The sequence below is a fragment of the Antechinus flavipes genome, chromosome 1, assembly GCF_016432865.1.
Source record: "Antechinus flavipes isolate AdamAnt ecotype Samford, QLD, Australia chromosome 1, AdamAnt_v2, whole genome shotgun sequence".
Taxonomy (NCBI): Eukaryota; Metazoa; Chordata; class Mammalia; order Dasyuromorphia; family Dasyuridae; genus Antechinus; species Antechinus flavipes.
Genome location: NC_067398.1, coordinates 468,318,860 through 468,338,151, shown reverse-complemented (window position 1 = coordinate 468,338,151; position 19,292 = coordinate 468,318,860).

Sequence of the window (19,292 nt, the reverse complement as noted above, 5' to 3'; positions counted from 1 at the left end):
CCAAGTTTTATGCTAGCTCTTTATAAATATTATCTCATTTGACCCTCACAATAGCCCTGAGAGGTAGGTGCTGTTACCTACCTCTGTTATTATCATCCCTATTTTCCAGATGAAAGGTAAACAGAAATTAAAATTAAGGATTTGACTAATATTACACACCTTAGAAATCAAGTCTTCTTAAACTAGAGTGCCCCAGAACTGTATCTGTTGTACTACCTAGTTGATTTAATAGCATAAGACAAATGAGTTTCTGAACCTAGAAATAAAAAGCAAAATGTTATAGTGGAAAGTGTACTGGTCTTGGAATGTCTGGGTTCAATTCCCATCTCAGACATTAGTTATGTGACCAAAGGTAAGTGATTTAACCTCATAATCTCAGCTTTCTCATGTATAAAATAGATAAACTGCCTATCTCATGAGATTGGTATAAGGAAAATACTTTAAACGAATTATCATCATACAATCTTGATTTTTGTTTTATTTTATGTTAAGTGTGTGGGTCTATTTCATTTTTCTGACTACATTTTGAAATCTGCAGTCATATGGATCAGAATAAAGAGAAATTTGCGGCAGGGAAACTAAATAAAAGGTTACTGAGCAAATATAATAAGAGACTTATTACTTTAAAGGATATATATATATATAATATATATAATATAATATATATAATATAAAAGGATATATATATAATTATAGTATATATACATACAGACAAATATATGTGTATATGTATACATGTATGTATTTGTGTATGTATACATATACACATATATTTGTCTGTATGTATATATACATACACAAATACATATAATTAGTAACCATTTGATTTAATTTATGTCAATCTATAAAAAAAATCTTAAAAACTAAAAATACATTTAGAAAATCATGTCAGAATTAAATTCTTATAGTATTGGTATAAAATTTTTTAGTAATTCTGAAAAAAAAATGAGAGAAAATAATCCAAGAAGAAGCCTCTGCTTATAACACTAAGGAAGGGGAGGAAGATAATGCCATCAGCCATGATGAATAGATAGAACTGAAATTTCCAGATTAAAGTTAATTTATCACTGGGGAGTTTAGAGATGAAACGATTCTACTCTTAGTTAAAGAGAATCTCTAATAATAGGCTGAGATTAGAGTTCCAATCCTGCACTAGGAAAGATTACCTTTTCCTGTATGGGTACCATATTTATCCCAAAATGTCATATCTACAAACCAATGACAGGAAAGTTATAGACTGGGAATAATTGCAAGTGTTTATGAGAAACTCGATCAGTGAAGTCAACAAATATTTATTAAGCATCTTTTAGGTGCCAGGTCCTGTATTAATCATTCAGTATACACAGAAATGCAAAACAAACAAAATCCCATTTTTGCCCTCAAGGATCTCATAGTCTAATGGAAATAACATTCAAAATAAATTAGAGATAATTAGCAGGGAGGAAATAATTATTAAGACATCTTTTAGAGGATAGAATTTTAGCTGGAAATTGGAGATAAGATGGAGATGAACAGGGAGATGAACTAGGCATAGGAGGTAGTCAGTAAAAATGTAGAGTTGGAAGATAGTATTTTTGTGGGTGGAATAATAAGGAGGCCAATATGACTGGATCACATTGTTGTGGAATAAGATGACTGGAAAAATTGAAGGGTATTAGGAAAGACTTTGAATCAGAAAGGATTTTCTCTTTGATCCTATATGTGATAGATAATTTATTCCTATATGTATATATCCTATATGTGATAGAGTTTATATAGAATTATATGTTATATATATATGTATATATATAGTATAGTACACATAGTATAGTATAGTATATGTAGTATAGTGTATGTGTGTGTGTGTGTGTGTGTGTGTGTATGTATATATATATATGTATATATATATATAAAATTAAGAATGGGGTATATCATTGTTAGATATGTGCTTTAGGAAGATGATTTTGCCAGCTTAATGAAAGATGGACTGGAATGTGGAGGAACCTAAGTTAGGAAACAAATAGCAGGCTATTGTAATAGCCTAGGCATAAAATAATGATGGCCTATGCTAGGGTGATGACAGTGTCAGAGCACATGAAAAAATGTTATGAAGACAGATATATGACTGGACTTGGTAACCAGTTGTGTATGTGGGGTGGAGTGAAAGATTGGGAGAAGTCAAGAATGACAACTAGGTTGTGAGTCTAAGTGAATGGGAAGATAATGGTGTTCTTGACAGTTTTAGGGAAGTTGGAAGAGAGGAGGGTTGAGGAGTAGATGACAAAAAATTCTATTTTTGACATGTGGAGCTTAAGATATCTATAGCAAGGACATCGAGTTCTGGATGTTCAATCAGCAGTTGGAGATGTGATTGGAGGTCAGGAGAGAGTTTCAGGCTGCATAAGTCTATCTGAAAATTATTGATTAAATCCATGGGATTGGCTAAGATCACTAAGAAAAATAGTGTAAGGAGAGAAAAGAAGGAAAGGTTGCACAAGGATAAGAGAAATGAATGACTAGGACAGAGCCTAGGACATCCATGGTGGGAGTTAGCAAAGGAGACTGAAAAGGAGTGGTCAGATATACAAAACAAGGAAAGAGAACTATCAAAAATCTAGAGGAAAAGATTAAAGAAGGCAGTGACTGACAGTATGAAAGATGAGGATCAACATTACATTAGCCAAAGGCACTCTTTACCAGAGGGATGCAATTAGGGACTAGTGCCATTGATTGACTCAGCTAAAATGAGGTAGGGGAAGGGCATAAGGGATTTCAATTCTTTCATATTCCTTACAGTGTACCTGGGGTTTTTTCCTCCAGCCACCTGAGAAAGTAGGCATGACTAAAACAGAATAAACAAAGACAAAAAAAAAAAAAAACAGTCTTGTGCCATGCTTCTTGCTCTTCTAGCTTTCAACTCTCTAATCTCACTGAAGGCAAACCTTTGAGAATGAAAATTTTTGAGCTGCCAATCCAAAACAGCACCGTGCTTACTTCTCCAATGACTCCAGTTTCACTATTTAGTGAACTGGTGGGAAATGCTACCACCCTCCTCTCCTTACATTCTCTCCAGAGACTTTTTTAAACTGCTCCTTTAGAGGAAAACTCTACCTTCCAGTTTCATTCTTGCCAAAATTTCCTCTCTTTCTGACCTTGGGAGAAATCCAATTCCCAGGATCTTTAGCAACTTTTAGGACCCCACACAAGACAGCCAATTCAAGCACTGCCAAAAGAACTATTACACACATATTATTCTTTCTGTGTATAGGTTCTCATGTTTATGGAAACTTGTGCCTGTCTAGGGGTATGGTTTCAATATTCCTCTTTTTCATTTGGAATTTCCAAATGTCTGTTCTTCCTCCCCTCACAACTCAGCTTTCCTGAAGTGATGATATATCCTTTCTTCCTCTGAAGAGATCCATAACTTCTTCCCAGATTCGGATCCATTGCCATTATTAATCATACCAGACAAAGATTTAGAGGCTACTGGATTTTTTTTTTTAATATAAAGAAAGAAAACATAATCAATAGTGATGTAAAGGTAGATATCATTAATTTGGTCAATCAAATATCTCACCCTATTTAATTGATAAGATTTCAAAGCCTATTACCTTAATCAGGTGAGAACATGTCAATAGAATCAACTCATCAGTGAGGTGGGTCAGGAAGTCTATTCTAGTTTGTTAAAGACTATGAATTGTCTATAAAAAGTGAGCCAGTTCAGTACCCACACATTGGAGTACCTAGAAGCCTTCCAATTAAGTCCCTGAGAAAGAATCAAGATCAAAGGATAATAGTTTTACCTTGACATTTCTTCTTCCTCCCTCATCTTAACTAGATAAGTATCTCTTTAACTCTGAAGGATCTGAAGAATTTTGGACTTCTTATCTTCCTATTGTCATTCTGGCATTGCAACTGGATAGCTGTGACTAGTGCCTGCATTAGGAACTGAGAACAAGCTGGACATAGGGGAAAAAAATTTGAAGTTGATGTCTAGTTTTTTGGGGTTCCTGGTTAGGGAACCAAAATGTGATAAGGTCTAGATTTAGGAACCAAAATAAGATTAAGGTTTCTGGTGATCAGGGAGTTAAATGATAAGGTCTAGTGGCAGGTTCGGGATTCAGGGAACCAAATGGAGAGGTTTGGCTCCCCTGCAATCCCTTGGGATTTGGCACAAGGGTAGGGAGTTTGGGGGACTACCTTCTGGCAATGCAGAGGTTCTCTGTAAAGGACTTTACAGACCCAAAAACTGAGATTGATAAAAGAGGTTTATTATGGGGATTGGAAGTAAAGTTAGAAATCCTGACAGAGAGGCATAAAGTCTAGTTAGGGGAATAGGTAAGGGTAAAGAGAGGGTGGCACTGGAAAAGAATATTCCAGTGTACAGATCTATGGAAAATGAAGTTTTGCACTAGAATGCAGTTCTCAGTGGACAGAAGGTCCTGGCAGCAAAGGGAGCTGCCAAGGTCCATCTGCAAAGACTTTAGGTGATGGAAGCTCATTATATTGAGTGTCTTAGTGGGGGTTGGGACAGCCTGAGCAGAGCAGAATCAGTGGGGGCTTGGACAAACCCAGATCTCTATTGGAATTCAACAGCACCGATCAATAGGAAATACAGTTTCTTAAAGGAACCATAACCTGCTTCAAAGCTTTATAAAGAACTTGGTGACTTCACACCAAGAGAAATATATTGAGGACTCTAGCAAAATGATTTCCTGGAGTTAAGAGTTAGCTCTTATATTTTATGCACTCTAAACTGGAGCCTGCTTTTCCTAGATTATGTTTCTATGGGTAGGAGAGTATGTCCAGACTTTTGTGGTGGTGAGATTTTTTTTGTACCAATACCATCTCAGTAAACACCTTTTTTGTACCATACCATCTCAGTAAACACCTCTTTATTTCTGAAAGCTAATTTGTTTTAGCTAGTTGATATTAAATAATAATGGTGGGGAACACACAAATTGGGGATTCCTCAGCTATAGCAAGAGAAAAACTACCCAACTCTTCGGGAGATCTGGGTTCTGAGGAGATCATGGAAATTGTGCTCTTAGGGACCTAATCTACCCCCTTGATTAGAAGTTGAGATAAGCAATACTAGAAGGTAATATAGTTATAACAAGTTAATGATCAATGATAAAGTAAAAGCAATAATGGCAAGTGACTGAAGAACAAAAAAAGTCTGAGTTTCCTGGAATGAAGAATAGGATCAGCTTATTCTCCTCAATTTAGTCTTCTTCCAAAGAGTTAAAAAATTGATTTCCATTGCTCTAAAATCTCACCAGTGTGTACCAATCAGTTTAGTTATTCATTCCCCTCATCTGTAAGAAGACCTCATCAGAACATGGAAGAAGAGGAGTCCAGTACTAATAGATCACTCCTCAGTTATCTTTTATTTTTTGGTAAATATTTTATTCATGTAAAATTAAACACAAAGCGAAAAAGGGAAAAAATAATATTTCCATGTACATAGCAAGCAGAACACAAGAGAGGATTCAATATAAATTTCCATTTCAAGAAAACCTATATAATAAATATTACATATTGTTTTCAAAACTACTCAGCTTTTCTTTGCTTCCTTATAGGTTTTCTTTTGTTCTTTGCTGTGCATTTTTTTTCTCCTTCTTCCCCTCTCCCTGCCTTAAAGAAGGCTACAATTAAATTGAGATATATGTATATATTTGTCTACACAATCACATCCTAATGAGAGATTGTTTATGAAAGATTTCCCCTCAATTTTCTTTAGTCCTTCTGTTCTTGGCTATATTGGTTTTATTTATACAAGAAACTTTTAATTTAGAATAATCAAATATCCATTTTACATTTTAATAATATTTTCACCTTATATATGTTAAGGTCTGTTACTACTGAATCTTCTTTCTTCATATCTTTTCCCCCAGTTTGTATGAAATTCCTGACCTTTGTTCTTCCAAATGAACTATTATTTTTTTTTTCTAAAAGTAAACTAATATTTAGTATCTTAGTTTGGATTACTTTGAATAAATAGATTACTTAGGTAAAATTATCATTTTTTTAATGTTGTTTTTATTTACCCACAAATAATTTGTAGAAAAAATGCTCATATTCATGTAGTTCTTGTATTTGTTTTGGTAGGTATATTCTCAGGTATTTTATGCTGCCTAGTTATTTTAAAGGGCATAAAACAGTATTGAATAATATTGGTGACATATAGTGGAGTTTTCCTATTTTTCTCTTTTAATTAAACAATTTAGCTTTAATTTTGTCAGATTATGATTACTATTCCTGCTTTTTTACGTGATAAATTCTACTCTAGCCATTTATTTTATCTCTCATTTTTATTATATTTCCTGAAAGCTATAAATATATTTTTGGATTCAGATTTTTGATCTGATATCCATTTCTGTTTTATGGGTATATTCATTCCACTCACATTCTAAGTTTTAATTACTTTTTGTGTATTTCCCCCTCACTATCCTTACCCTATTTATTCTATTCCTCCTTCTCTAATTTACTTCCATCAGTCAGCTTGCCCTAATGTTTCTTAACCTACCCATTCCTCTAAGAATCCATATATTATCCTCTTTACCCATCATATCCCCTCACCCTCTTATTTTTTTCTAAATTTAGAACACTTTTATATCTTTGTAGATACATATATTATTTACTCTTTATCCATTTCTGATAAGAGTAAATTCCAGTACTATCATCCCTTGCTACTTATCACTTTCTTCTTCTCTATCACTTCTTCCTTTCATGCCTCATTTATATGAGATCATTGACTCTTTTTTATCTCTCCCTATAGTTTTACTTTTTTAAAAAATCATACACAGCTCAGACTAAGCTTTTCTTTCAAACTACCTAAATAATGATAACAGTCCATAAGAGTACTAATACTATTTTCACATATAAATTGTAAACAATTTGATTTTATTGAGATCCTTATAATTGCTCTTTAATATTTATCTTACATTTTTCCTGGATCTTAAACATTGAATTTTCTGCTGTTTAAGTTCTGTTGTTTTTGTCAAAAACACCCCAAAATCTCTCAGTTCATTAAATTTCCATTTTTTCCCCTGCAGAATTATACTTGTTTGCTGGGTAAGTTAGCCTTGGTTGAAATCCCAGCTCTTTTGCTCTATGAAAAGTAGTAATTCCAAGACCTGTAGTTTTTCAGCATGGTAACAGCTAGGACTTGTGTAATATTTATTGTAGTTGCATATTTAAATTAGTTTTTTTCTTGTTGCTTGCAATATTTTCTCCTTAAGCTGGGACCTTTCAAATTTGATGGTAATATTCCTGTACATTTTCTTCCTGGCATCCATTTCAGGTAGTGATTGGTGAATTCTTTTTATTTCTGCATTGCTTCTTTATTTAGAACAGGGGTCCTCAAACTTTTTAAATAGGGGGCCAATTCACTGTCCCTCAGACTGTTGATGGGCCGGACTATAGTAAAAACAAAAACTTTGTTTTGTGAGTCTTTAAATCAAGAAATTTCATAGCCCTGGGTGAGGGGAATAAACGTCCTCAGCTGCTGCATTTGGCCCGCAGGCCGTAGTTTGAGGACCCCTGATCTAGAACTTCAGGGCAATTTTCCTTGATAATTTCTTTTAATGTATCAAAATTCGTTTTTTTTAATCAAAAATTTCAGGTAGTCTGATTATTCTTATGTTCTTTTCCTTTGATATATTCTTTAGATTAGTTGTTTTTTTTTGATGTGATGTTTCACACTCTCTTTCATTTTTTTTTCATTCTTTTGATTTTGTTTTTATTATTTCTTGGTGTCATGTCATTAACTTCTCTTTGCCCATTTCTAGCTTTCAAATAATTTTTTTTCTTACTTAAATTTATGATTCTTTGTCTCCAGTTGGTTGACTTCCTTTTTTATAATTTTTAAATTTTCTTGAAGTGCTCATTTTAAAAAAAAAATGTTTTCCTCAATCTCCTTATTTAAATCCTTTTAAAGTTCTTCCAAGAACTCTTTTTGGGCTTGGGAGCATTTGATATTTCTCATTGAAAAAAGAATGGCTTTTTTAGGTCTACTATCTTTCTCTGAATATGAAGCCAGGTCTTCTCTGTTCCCATTGTAGCTATCTATTATTGGGTTCTTTTTCCTTTGCTTACTCAGTTTTACTTTTTTTTCTTTTTTTTTTTAGAAATTATTATACTCAAACTCTAGTCCCAAGATTTGGGGAATGGTACCCCAATCTTAAGGTCCTTTTTACTATTATTTTCTGGGCCCTGGCCTGGGACCCAAGCTTAGGCACTCCTCTTCACCCCTAAGCCATGGCTAGGGCCCCCAGCCACACTGTCTTACAAATGTTCTTACTATGGTTCTGGTAGTGGCAAATTATAGCTGTCTTCTCTGCTTTGGAACAGAAGTCAGGGACTCTGCTCTCTTACAAATGCTCACATTCGGTGTTCACCAGGAATGTGCTAACTCCTTCTCCCCATCTGTAGCCCAGACTCCATCAGGTTACCATAGCTGTTCTTGGTGTTCCTTCACAGTGGAAAGCCCTTCAATCTTCCTTTACTAAGCTGTTGGCTCTCTTTTGCTTTACCCTGACTCCTGTTTATTTCTGCTGCTCTATATTCATTCTCAGGCAATGTTTACTTTTTTTTTCCTTTTTTGAGAAAATTTGGAGTATTGAAAGGTTTTTGTCCTACTCTATCACTTTCTTAAAATCTCCTCTCAGTCCCCAATTATTTTATGCTTCCTTCTCATGTAATAGACTACATAAGAACTGTTAATTCTGGTTTTTGGTTTTGCTCTCCCCCAAAACTTCAAGAACACAGTCTCTGAAAGCCAAGTTCCAAATGCATCACCAACTGGTGAGCTCTGAGAAAGAATCTCTTTGAGTTTCCTCTACTTTGCAATGATTTGAACACAGATCTCTGGAAATGAGACATACCTAAAACTTAAAATTTCATAATTGTTTTTAATACTTTAAGACCTTTCATAATCTAAGACTTTAAATCAAATCTGAGTCAAAGTGTTTCTACAATGTTCATGCATGGGTGGTGCAAAGTGCGCATGTTGTATTCAGAACCAAGGCTGCGGTGAAGTCTCATGATGCTCCACAGGCAAGTGCTGCCAGAAATACTTAGAATTCATTAGGCATTTGATTTTGAATTAATTTTTGTTTTACTGCGATTTTTTCCCCCCACGCTGCTAAGTTTAACACTCTCTCTCTCTCTCTCTCTCTCTCTCTCTCTCTCTCTCTCTATATATATATATATATATTTTTTTTTTCAATTCATTAGATTCCGATGTTTTTATCTGCCTCTTTTGAACTTTCTTTTTCTGTATACTTTTTTCCAGACTAACATGATTTTTTTCTTTATTTAGTATTTTATTTTCCCCCAGTTACATGTAAAAACAATTTTTAACATTTGTTTTTAAAAACTCTTGAGTTTCAGATTTTCTCCCTCTCTTTTCACCCCTCCATTGGGAATGCAAGTAATTCAATAGAGATTGTACATATGTAGTCATGCAAAACATTTCTGTAATAGTCATGTTGCAAAAGAAAATATAAATCAAAAATAAAAACTCTCAAGAAAAATAAAAGAAAATTTAAAAAAGTATACTTCATTTTGCATTTAGACACCATCAGATCTTTCTCTGAGGATAAATGGCATTTTTCATTATAACTTTTTCAGTTGTCTTGTATCATTGTATTGCTGGGAATAGTTATATCATTCGTAGCTGATCATCTTACAATATTGCTGTTACTTTGTAAACAGTTCATTTTCACCTTGCATCAGCTCATGAAAGTCTTTCCAGGTTTTTCTGAGAGCATCCTGATCATCATTTCTTATAGCACAATAGTATTCCATCATAATCACAAACCACAGTTTATTCAGCCATTCCCCAATTGACGGCATCCCCTCAATTTCCAATTCTTTGCCCCTAGAAAGGAGCTCTACAAATATATTTATACATATAGGCTCTTTTCTTTTTTTAAAAAAAATCTCTTTTGGAACACAGACCCAGTAGTGGTATTGCTAAGTCAAAGGGCATGCATAGTTTTATAGTCCTTTAAACATGGTTCTACATTAAAGAGATGGTTGAATCAGTTCACAAATTCCACCAACAATGCATTAATGCCTCATTTTCTCCATGTCCTTTCAATATCTGTCCCTTTTCTCTTCTATTGTATTAGCCAATCTAATAAATATGTGATAATATTTCAGAATTCAGAAATCTTTTGACGAGGGGAGCCCCCAAACTCTCTCTCACTCTCTCTCCTGGACTTTGGGGGCAAAGCTTGGGAAACTCTCTCAGAGAAGCTCTCCTTTGAGAGACCCGCCCCAGGGAATCAAGATAATGTGATTTCATTCTGTTATCTGGGTGGGACTAGTTGAGTCCAGGACTACTCCTACTTAGCTTGAGCTGGAGATCGATATTTCTATCCAACTCTCAGTCCCCACCAAGAGTTGCCATAAAACAAGCTTCCTTCAGCTCAATCCCTTGCAGAGGACCTAATCATGCCAAGGAACCTTTCTCTCTTTTTGGGGTCACAGCAGGTTTTGCTGTAACCCTCTGCCTGCTGAAAAGACATTCTCTTTTCAGTATTACTCCCTCTTTATCTCTTGCACCTATTTCCCTAACAGGACCCTATATACCCCTCTGTCAGGATTTCTCTGCTAGAAATTTTCCCTGCTAGAGGATTTCTCTGCTACTCTGTCACTAAGGAAGTCAGCCTCCTAGCAAATGCTGACTTCCCAGTGCCAATAAACTCCTTTTGCCAGTTTAACTTTTCGGGTTCATAAATTCATTTATGAAGAACCTGCACCAACTAGAAGGGGTTCTCACAGCTCCATGCCCTGTGCCAGACCTCATCATTTTTGGCTCTCTGACCAGGAATTGAGAGGAGCCAAACTTCATTCTTTGGTTCCCTGACCAGGAATTGAGGAGAGCTGAATCTCATCACTTTTACTGTTATCAGTTTTTTTCATGATACCCACATTCAGTTTCCATATGGTGTTGCACCCCACAGTTTAAGAAGCTCTGCTCTACACTATAGCCATCTATATAACTCTAATATGGACTGAGGGCTAAATTATATCATTATATATAGGTAATTAAACCAACAGTAGCTAGTTTTAAAAGCATCATGTTTTAGTTGGGGGAGAGAAGTGAGGAAGCAATGAATTTGAAGTAATATATCAGGAAACCTGGATTTGAATCTTGTCTCTGCTATTTAACCTGAGGAAGGTTCTTCAGCTAATTTTCTCATTTATGTGTAGCAGATCCATTTGCCCATGCCCTACAGAGGACAGTGACATTTAGGAGAAGGTCCTCACTGATACTAGCAGAACATACTGACCTTTACTCCCAAGATTGCTCCTCACTTCCCAAGTTGAAAAACAGGCTTGTAAGTAGATGTGGAAGCCAGAGAGGTGGAAACCAGGCAAGAGGTGGAGTGGGGAGGTAGGGACACCAAAATCTAGCTCATTCCAATGATTGTGATGAGACTGGCATGGAGACAGAAAGGAAAAAGGAGGTTGAAGGAGTTGCTTAGAAAGGAAAGCTAAGCTCCCAAAGGAGACTGAGTAGTTAAGGAATCTGCTTATCTGAAAGAAAGGAGAGCAAGCTGTATAAGGATGCTTAACAGGTATGAAGTACCAACAGAAGCAGCCTGTTGAAATAGGCAGAGGAGTTAAAAACATCTGGCTTCATTTCCTGTCTTAGGTACATATTAGTTGTACTACCAATAACCTTTTCCTCTCAGAGGAATTAAGACTATGAAATTAATCTCTCTTTCACACCAGGAGTTCCATTTTAATGATATCACAAGTCCATAGGAACCAATTGTCTTTAGTCTTCTGCATCTCCTTTGATCTTCTTTCCACATCTCTTGCCTTTTTTGTTTTTCTCCAAGGATTCAGTATCATAATTTTTCTTAGATCTCTCCTCACATCAAAACTTATTGATAGAGCTTTGTTCAGAAATTTTTTCCCAAGCAAATTAGGTTGTAATATATATATTATGTTTGGTGATTAAAGATTAATTTTCAATTTTAAAAATTAGTCTTCTCTAAACCTTCTTTGAACTTTTTTTTTAAAAAAAAGATGGATTTCATCAGTGAATTCAGTGGATTTCAGGTTTTAATAATACATTTTAAAGTGCTATATTCTTTTTGCATTATAGTAATAGAATCATTTAAAAATAAATGGGAAGTAAAATTTTCATTCCCCTTAAGTATAAGTAGCATATCTTGTAACTATTGAAAATCAGTCCTTAATGGTTCAAATAAAATTTTTCTTTTTACAAATTATTTATTCTAATTTAGTTAGATTAACTTAGTCAACATGCAGCCAACTCATATTAAAGCACTATCTCATTCATTACTTATATTTTTATAATTGTTTTGGATGCCTCTCTTTTTTTTTTGTCCCAAACTAATCCCCATTGTGCTAAAGATAGTAAACTATCAGAAATATTAACTTTCTCTTTAAAACCACAATAATAAACTTCCAATGGAATTGGATTTGTTCTTTGTGGACCGCTTTTCCATTTCTGCAACTTAAATGATCAAGATGAATTTAAATGATGAATTGACTAGGTAAGAACTCTAGTAAGTTTTGTTTTATTTTGTTCTTTATGAATCCTTCTGGCATGTACTATTGAATACAAGCTTCATGGTGTCTTTTTTTTTTTTTTTTAATCAGGCTCCTGCACATTTTACCATTAGTGCCATCTTGTGAGCATTCAGAGCAACATGCAAAACAGAAACACATTGTCCTAAGAATGACAGCATTAAAAAAGAGAGGCTTGAAGTATTAGTTTTAAAAATATGGATTGTTTTAAATGTCTACAGTATTTCTATTCTTCAAAAGAATGGTATGTCATCCCTGCAACTGCCAAAGCATAATTAAATGTGTGAACTTGTAGAAGACTTTACCTTTCTTAAAAGGAATAAAATCTTTTCCTTAAAACAAAACAAAACAAAAAAACCCCATTCCTGGACACTATGATGATTTAGTTAGGGTTAGTTTTAGTTGGCACTCTTTAAAATAAATTTGTTAGGATAAAAGCAGAAAAAAAAATCTGTGGCATTTATAACAAGTTTGGACAATGGCCACCAAAGTTTTTTCCAACTCAGATTCTGAGAAACTAATAGATAAAAAGTCTTAAGAGTATTTGCGGTTAACTTAAAGGATGTAGTCATTTAGAGTGAATCTTCATAATTGTGATTATGAAAATATTTTGTCCTCACCTTTCATTCAAGGATCTCAAATTACTTAGACATGAATTTTGAAATTTCTAAAAAGTTCCAAGAAATCTTTATCCATAATGGCATTCCCATGAATGAATGAATGAATGAATGAATGAATGAATCTGTTTAAAAAATATACTCAGACATGAATGATGCTTAGGCTAAAAAATCAAAATGTCAACACATACAACAAAATTGTGGCTAGTCCAAGAAAAGGCTGGCTGGTCATTGAGTGAGATTTTGTTGAACATTAAATAGAAGCAGGTCCATTCCAATAGTAAGATTTCATATTACTTAGGACTTTGGGAAACAGTTTAGATGATTGCTGATAGGCATTTTTGTAACTTTATTTTTTTAGACAAAAAGCCCCAGTTAGAAGTTCTATGTTTTTATAGCAGATCATGTTTAAGTAGTAATATTTATATCCAAGAAAAAGCTGTACCTATCAATTCGTCATTTCCCTTTCTAGTATAGTTTCTTTATAGGCATTGCTTTCCCCCCCCCCCCACTTCAAAAAAACTTTAAAAGCAGGAGGAGTCTCTTTGATGTGAATTCAGCAGATCTGTTGAGGTGCAATGTCTAGTTGTGCACTAGTTTTGAGTGAATAGTCTCCTCTTTTTATTAATAACAATTATTATGCCAGTTTAACATTTACATAGTGTTTTAAGATTAGAACACATTTTATGTATTATGTCTTTAACCTTTATGATAATCTGGTAAGTACTACAAGTATTTTTATTCCTATTTTACAGAATAAAATAAAACGTAGAATGGTTAAATGACTGTTTTTGATCATACAACATCAGAGGTGATACTAAAACTCAGATTTTGACTTTAGGTATAAAGCTCCTACTATATCATATATAGAAATGAATTTCTAATTATATTAAAATCAAAACATGAATAGAATAGTAAGATTGGCTTCTGTAAGCAATACATAAAAATCATTAAAAGCTTTATAATAGAGGTAGTGTGGCAGATAACAGGTCTTTGGATCAGGAAGACTTTAGTACAAGGTCTGTCTCTGGTAAGAGACGATCTCTGTGATGTTGGACAATTCATGGAATCTCATGGTGCTCTAAGTCTAGTCCAAAAACTAAAACACTTAATTGTCACATCATGTGCGTGTATGTGTCCCCTTCCCAACATATAAAAAAGTTGTCTTCTAAAAATTCTTAATTCTGTTATTTGGAACTCAGAAAGTATTTTCCAACAGAAAAGAAAAAACTTATAAATAATAGCTAGATTACTATGCCAAATCACCATAACCTATTTACCTGAGAATATAGCCACATTTCTCCCCAAATACCATATTCCAATACTTTATCATGGAATGGAAATGACTTTAGGTATTCAAAGAGTATTTTATCAGACTGTTATCCTGACAGGATTTTTTGTATAATCGTAGTAATAGATGCTATTTGCTTAAATAAGCATGAATAGGGGTTATCATCACAAGATTGGTATTTAGGTGATGAATATATTAATCATGTCAACATGAAACAGATTTCAAATATCAACAAAACCAAATGGCCTGAATACTATATGGTCCCCTTTCATTTCTATCATAATAGAGGCAGAATGTCAGAGAAAGGGAAAGGAACAGAGATGTCTAGGAATAATACAGTTTTTAGACAGCTAGATAGCATAGTGAATAGTGTACTGGACCTGGAGTTGGGAGGATTCATCTTCATAAGTTCACATCTGGACTCAGAAACTTACTTTTACTAATCACTTAACCCTATTTGCCTCAGTTTTCTCATCTGTAAGATGAACTGGAAAAGACTGTTTTCACAATTCATGTCACTTCCTAAGTAACATTGAAATGAGAGATTCATTGGTTATAAAAAGGCATTTGATTTGGTAGAGCAAAATGTAGCTTTAAAGGCTGTCCTCAAATAAAATATCTACCTTGCATGTTTATCATATAAAATCCTACAACAGATATGACTACAGAAATCTTTAAAATAACAATAATAACAATCTGTACATATATCACAAGGAGGGTGAAGGCAGAAAAAAAAGGCCTCAATTTATTCTAGCACTTTTTGGAAACGGCCCTAAAACACCATAAATGTTTAATATTTAGGGATTGCCTAACATTTAGGGATTATGACATATTAATGAAATGAATTATTACTGTGTCATAATAACAAATAATTATGAAAATTTGAGAGAAACATAGAAAAATGAATTTAAAATATGAAGAACCAGTAAACTTATATATTTGATGATCACAAAAATATAAATAGAACAAAACAAAAATATACATTGAATAAAATAAAATGACCAAGCATGGCTCTAGAAAAGAATTAAGAAAATGCATTTCTTTTCCTTCATTGAAGAAGTGAGGAGAATATGGGTAATAGATAGGATCTATATATTGAATGGTTTTTCTTAACTGGTTTTTTTTTTTTCTTATTTAAGTTTTATTATGAAGAAAAGTATACTGGATGGGACTGAATTCAGAAATGAATATAAGGTAAAGACAAAAGGCATCCATTAAAAAAAAAAAAAACTATCCACTGAGGGACAACATCAAATTAGATATAAAACAAGGTTGTTTGTTGGTGTCGTGGAATAAAATTTTATGTGAAAGGAAATCTCATATTTGCCAATACTTTTTACATGACACTGTTCTGGTGGTATTAAGCCCTTAAATCCTATACCACTTCTTCAATATGGTCCACAGATGTCTAAGAGACCAACCAAACCATCCACAAAGGAAAAACAAAATGGATGTTGAAAGTATATTGACATAATTAGAGCTTGCAGTCTACTGAGATGGTATTTGACTACCTATAGCTGGGACAAGTGTCATAAATGGACAATGAGCTGGGCTCATAATTAAATAAGGAGAGATAATGATAATAAAAGTTTACATTTTTATCATACTTTTAGGTTTGTGAAATATTTTATATGCATTATTATTGCTTTTATTTTCACAACAATCTATAAGATCCATTTTATAGGTATTATTATCCTTATTTAACATATAAAAAAGTGAGACTTAGAAAGGGTAAGGAACCTGTCCATATTTCAATAGCTATTAAGTATCAGAGACAGGATCCAGAGGTAGAAAGGGTAAGGAACCTGTCCATGTTTCAATAGCTATTAAGTATCAGAGACAGGATCCAATCTCTTCCCAATTTTTTCAGTATTCCATCCACTAAATCACATTTCTTCTAAATCTGGAAGGTGTTTAAGAAATTGTACAGTGCTTTCAGTGCTCCAAAGCTACATATATGAAGCTACAGAAAGCTTATTTTTTGCATATAAACATTATTCTGGTGATTCTATATAAATATGAATTTTGGAACATCATGATTTCATAAAAAAAGTTAGGTAGCAAAAAGGTCAATGGAAAGATGCAGGATCCACAATGACTTATATTTGTGAAATCGCATTAAAAAAATGAGGATAGATATCACCCCACCAGATATAACTAGAAAAGGGGAGCCAGTCATATAACAAGAATAAGGCATGAGTGAACAACTTGAGTACTTTTTTTTATTAATATTAACCTATTTTTACAATACCTCCATTTCAAATTTCTCTTCCTCTTTCCCTATCCAGAGAACCATGCTTTTTAACAAAGAACAAAAATGACAGAGAAAAGGCACAGAAACAGCAAGCTTGGCAAGCCAAACAAGTAAGTGTGATATCTATGAAATGTTCTATACCCATTCTAGTCTCCCCTGATTTCTAATTCTACATCTCTAACTATATATTGGACATCTCTACTTAAATACTTCAAAGGCACATCATCTTCATCCCTTAAATCTACTCTTTGTCAAGGGCATCACCATCCTGCCAGTATCTCAGGTTTGTAATTTCAAAGTGACTTTCCGATTCAAAAATCTTTAGTGGCTCCTTATTATCTTTAGGTGAATAGGAACTCTTTAGGCTTGCATCAAAGCCCTTCCATAGCCTAGCTCCAGCCTACATTTCTACCTTCATTTCATACTGATTCCTTTCACATTGTCTCTCTTTTAAAAAACTGGACAAGCAGATGTTCCCTATACTCAGCCTGTCACTTCCCTCTTCTATTTACATTTATATTTACATAAGCTGTCTTGTATGCTTGGGAGAGGGGTATTTCCTTCTCATTTATTCTTTCTGATTCATTATTTTGGTTCAATGTTCAAAGTTCAAGTGATACTTTCTTCATCAATAACAACTATTCAGTAATTTGTGTTCAACTTTTTCTGAGCTTATTTGGGGTTTTCTTGGCAAACATACTAGAATGGTTTGCCATTTACTTCTCTAGTTAATTTTGCAGATAAGGAAACTGAGGCAGAGTTGCCCCGGTTCACAGTAAGTGTCTGAAGTCATATTTGAACTCAGATCTTTGTGAAAACAGGCCTAGTATTCTATTTACTTCGTTATCATCATCATTCCATGCTTCTTTAAAATTTTCGAAGTTCTTTATCTATGTTATCTCCCCTTAAGTAAAGGTGCTATTAGAACTGAGATTTTGGAGAAAAGAAAATAGAAATAGAAAGAGGTAACATGGTTTCTTCGAAGTCATACAATTAATAAATGCTTGAGGTAGGATTTGAATTCAGTTCTACCCCATTTCAAATCCAGCATTACCCCTTGCTATCTCAGAACATGAAACTCACATGTCCTCAAAGGATACCTATTCTAGAATTTTTCCTTCAATGTTTATTGTGGATGAGATGAGAGAGAAAAAGAATACTAAATCCAAAATTCCTTGAAATTTCAATGAATTTAAATACTACCATAACCTCAGATTGTTTTATTTTTTCACTAGAAAATGACCTAGTGTATAATAGAAGTACACACCAAAAATGCAAATTTAAGAAGGAAAAAGCCTGTTTTCTATCTTCCTAAATTAAAAAAAAAAGTGAGAATTGAAGTATTTTCAAATTTTTAAACTGGGGCTATAATCAACACTTGGATCTCATTATGCATAGAACATATTCCAGTGGTGTTGAAACCACCCAAAGCTAGACTGGATTTCAAAGAAAATATATTCCCTGAAATAAATGTGGAGTTTTAAAAAAAATTTCTGTAAGATAACTAAACTTCAAAAAAGTGAAGGACTAAATTTATTTCATTCTATTTTCTATTATATTTAATAAGTAAAAAGTAACAACTATGCCAGTTTCAAAGAAAACAAATGTAATTTTACCAAAGACCACATAGGAAAGTTATTGGTGCTAGTCAGCTGAAAATCTTCATACTATCTCACACAGGTGAGGGTGTCATGTAACTTCACCTTCCCCTTTTTATGAAACCTCTCAGTACCTCTGAATATAAGTAGAAAATGAACATTAATACAGAAGAGCTAGGCATGGTTCATGTTATCATCTTCATAAACTAGCTATCTTGATCAGAAAAATCCTGTTGAAAAGACTTTCAAGACTCCATATATTCCACTTGTATATACATTTTAAAATAGCTTGTTACAGGTCAAATGTTGGGATGTTATGAGCAATTTTTTTTTATTATAACTTTTTATTGACAGAACCCGTGCCAGGGTAATTTTTTACAACATTATCCCTTGCACTCACTTCTGTTCTGACTTTTCCCTTCCCTCCCTCCACCTCCTCCTCTAGATGGCAGGCAGTTCTATCTATGTTAAATATGTCACATTATATCCTAGATACAATATATGTGTGCAGAACCAAACAGTTCTCTTGTTGCACAGGAAGAATTGGATTTAGAAGATAAAAATAACCTGGGAAGAAAGACAAAAATGCAAACAGTTTACATTCGTTTCCCAGTGTTCTTTCTTTGGATGTAGCTGCTTCTGTCCATCCTTGATCAATTGAAACTGAATTAGCTCTCTTTATCGAAGAGAACCACTTCCATCAGAATACATCCTCAAACAGTATCGTTGTTGAAGTATATAATGATCAATGAGTAAATTTTTTAAGAGCCTCAAGGTTGGGATCTCTTAGAAATCCACACTTTTGGGCTAGAGTATCCATATCATGGGATCCTCACCTCAATAGGCCTATAATAATGTCTTACTATGTCTTCTTCAAATCTCAACATTTGCATATATTTGAAGTCAGTTTAAAATGAATGTCAAGGGCAACATGGAAGAGAAAAAATCAGATTGGCAAAGATGACAAAAGAAAA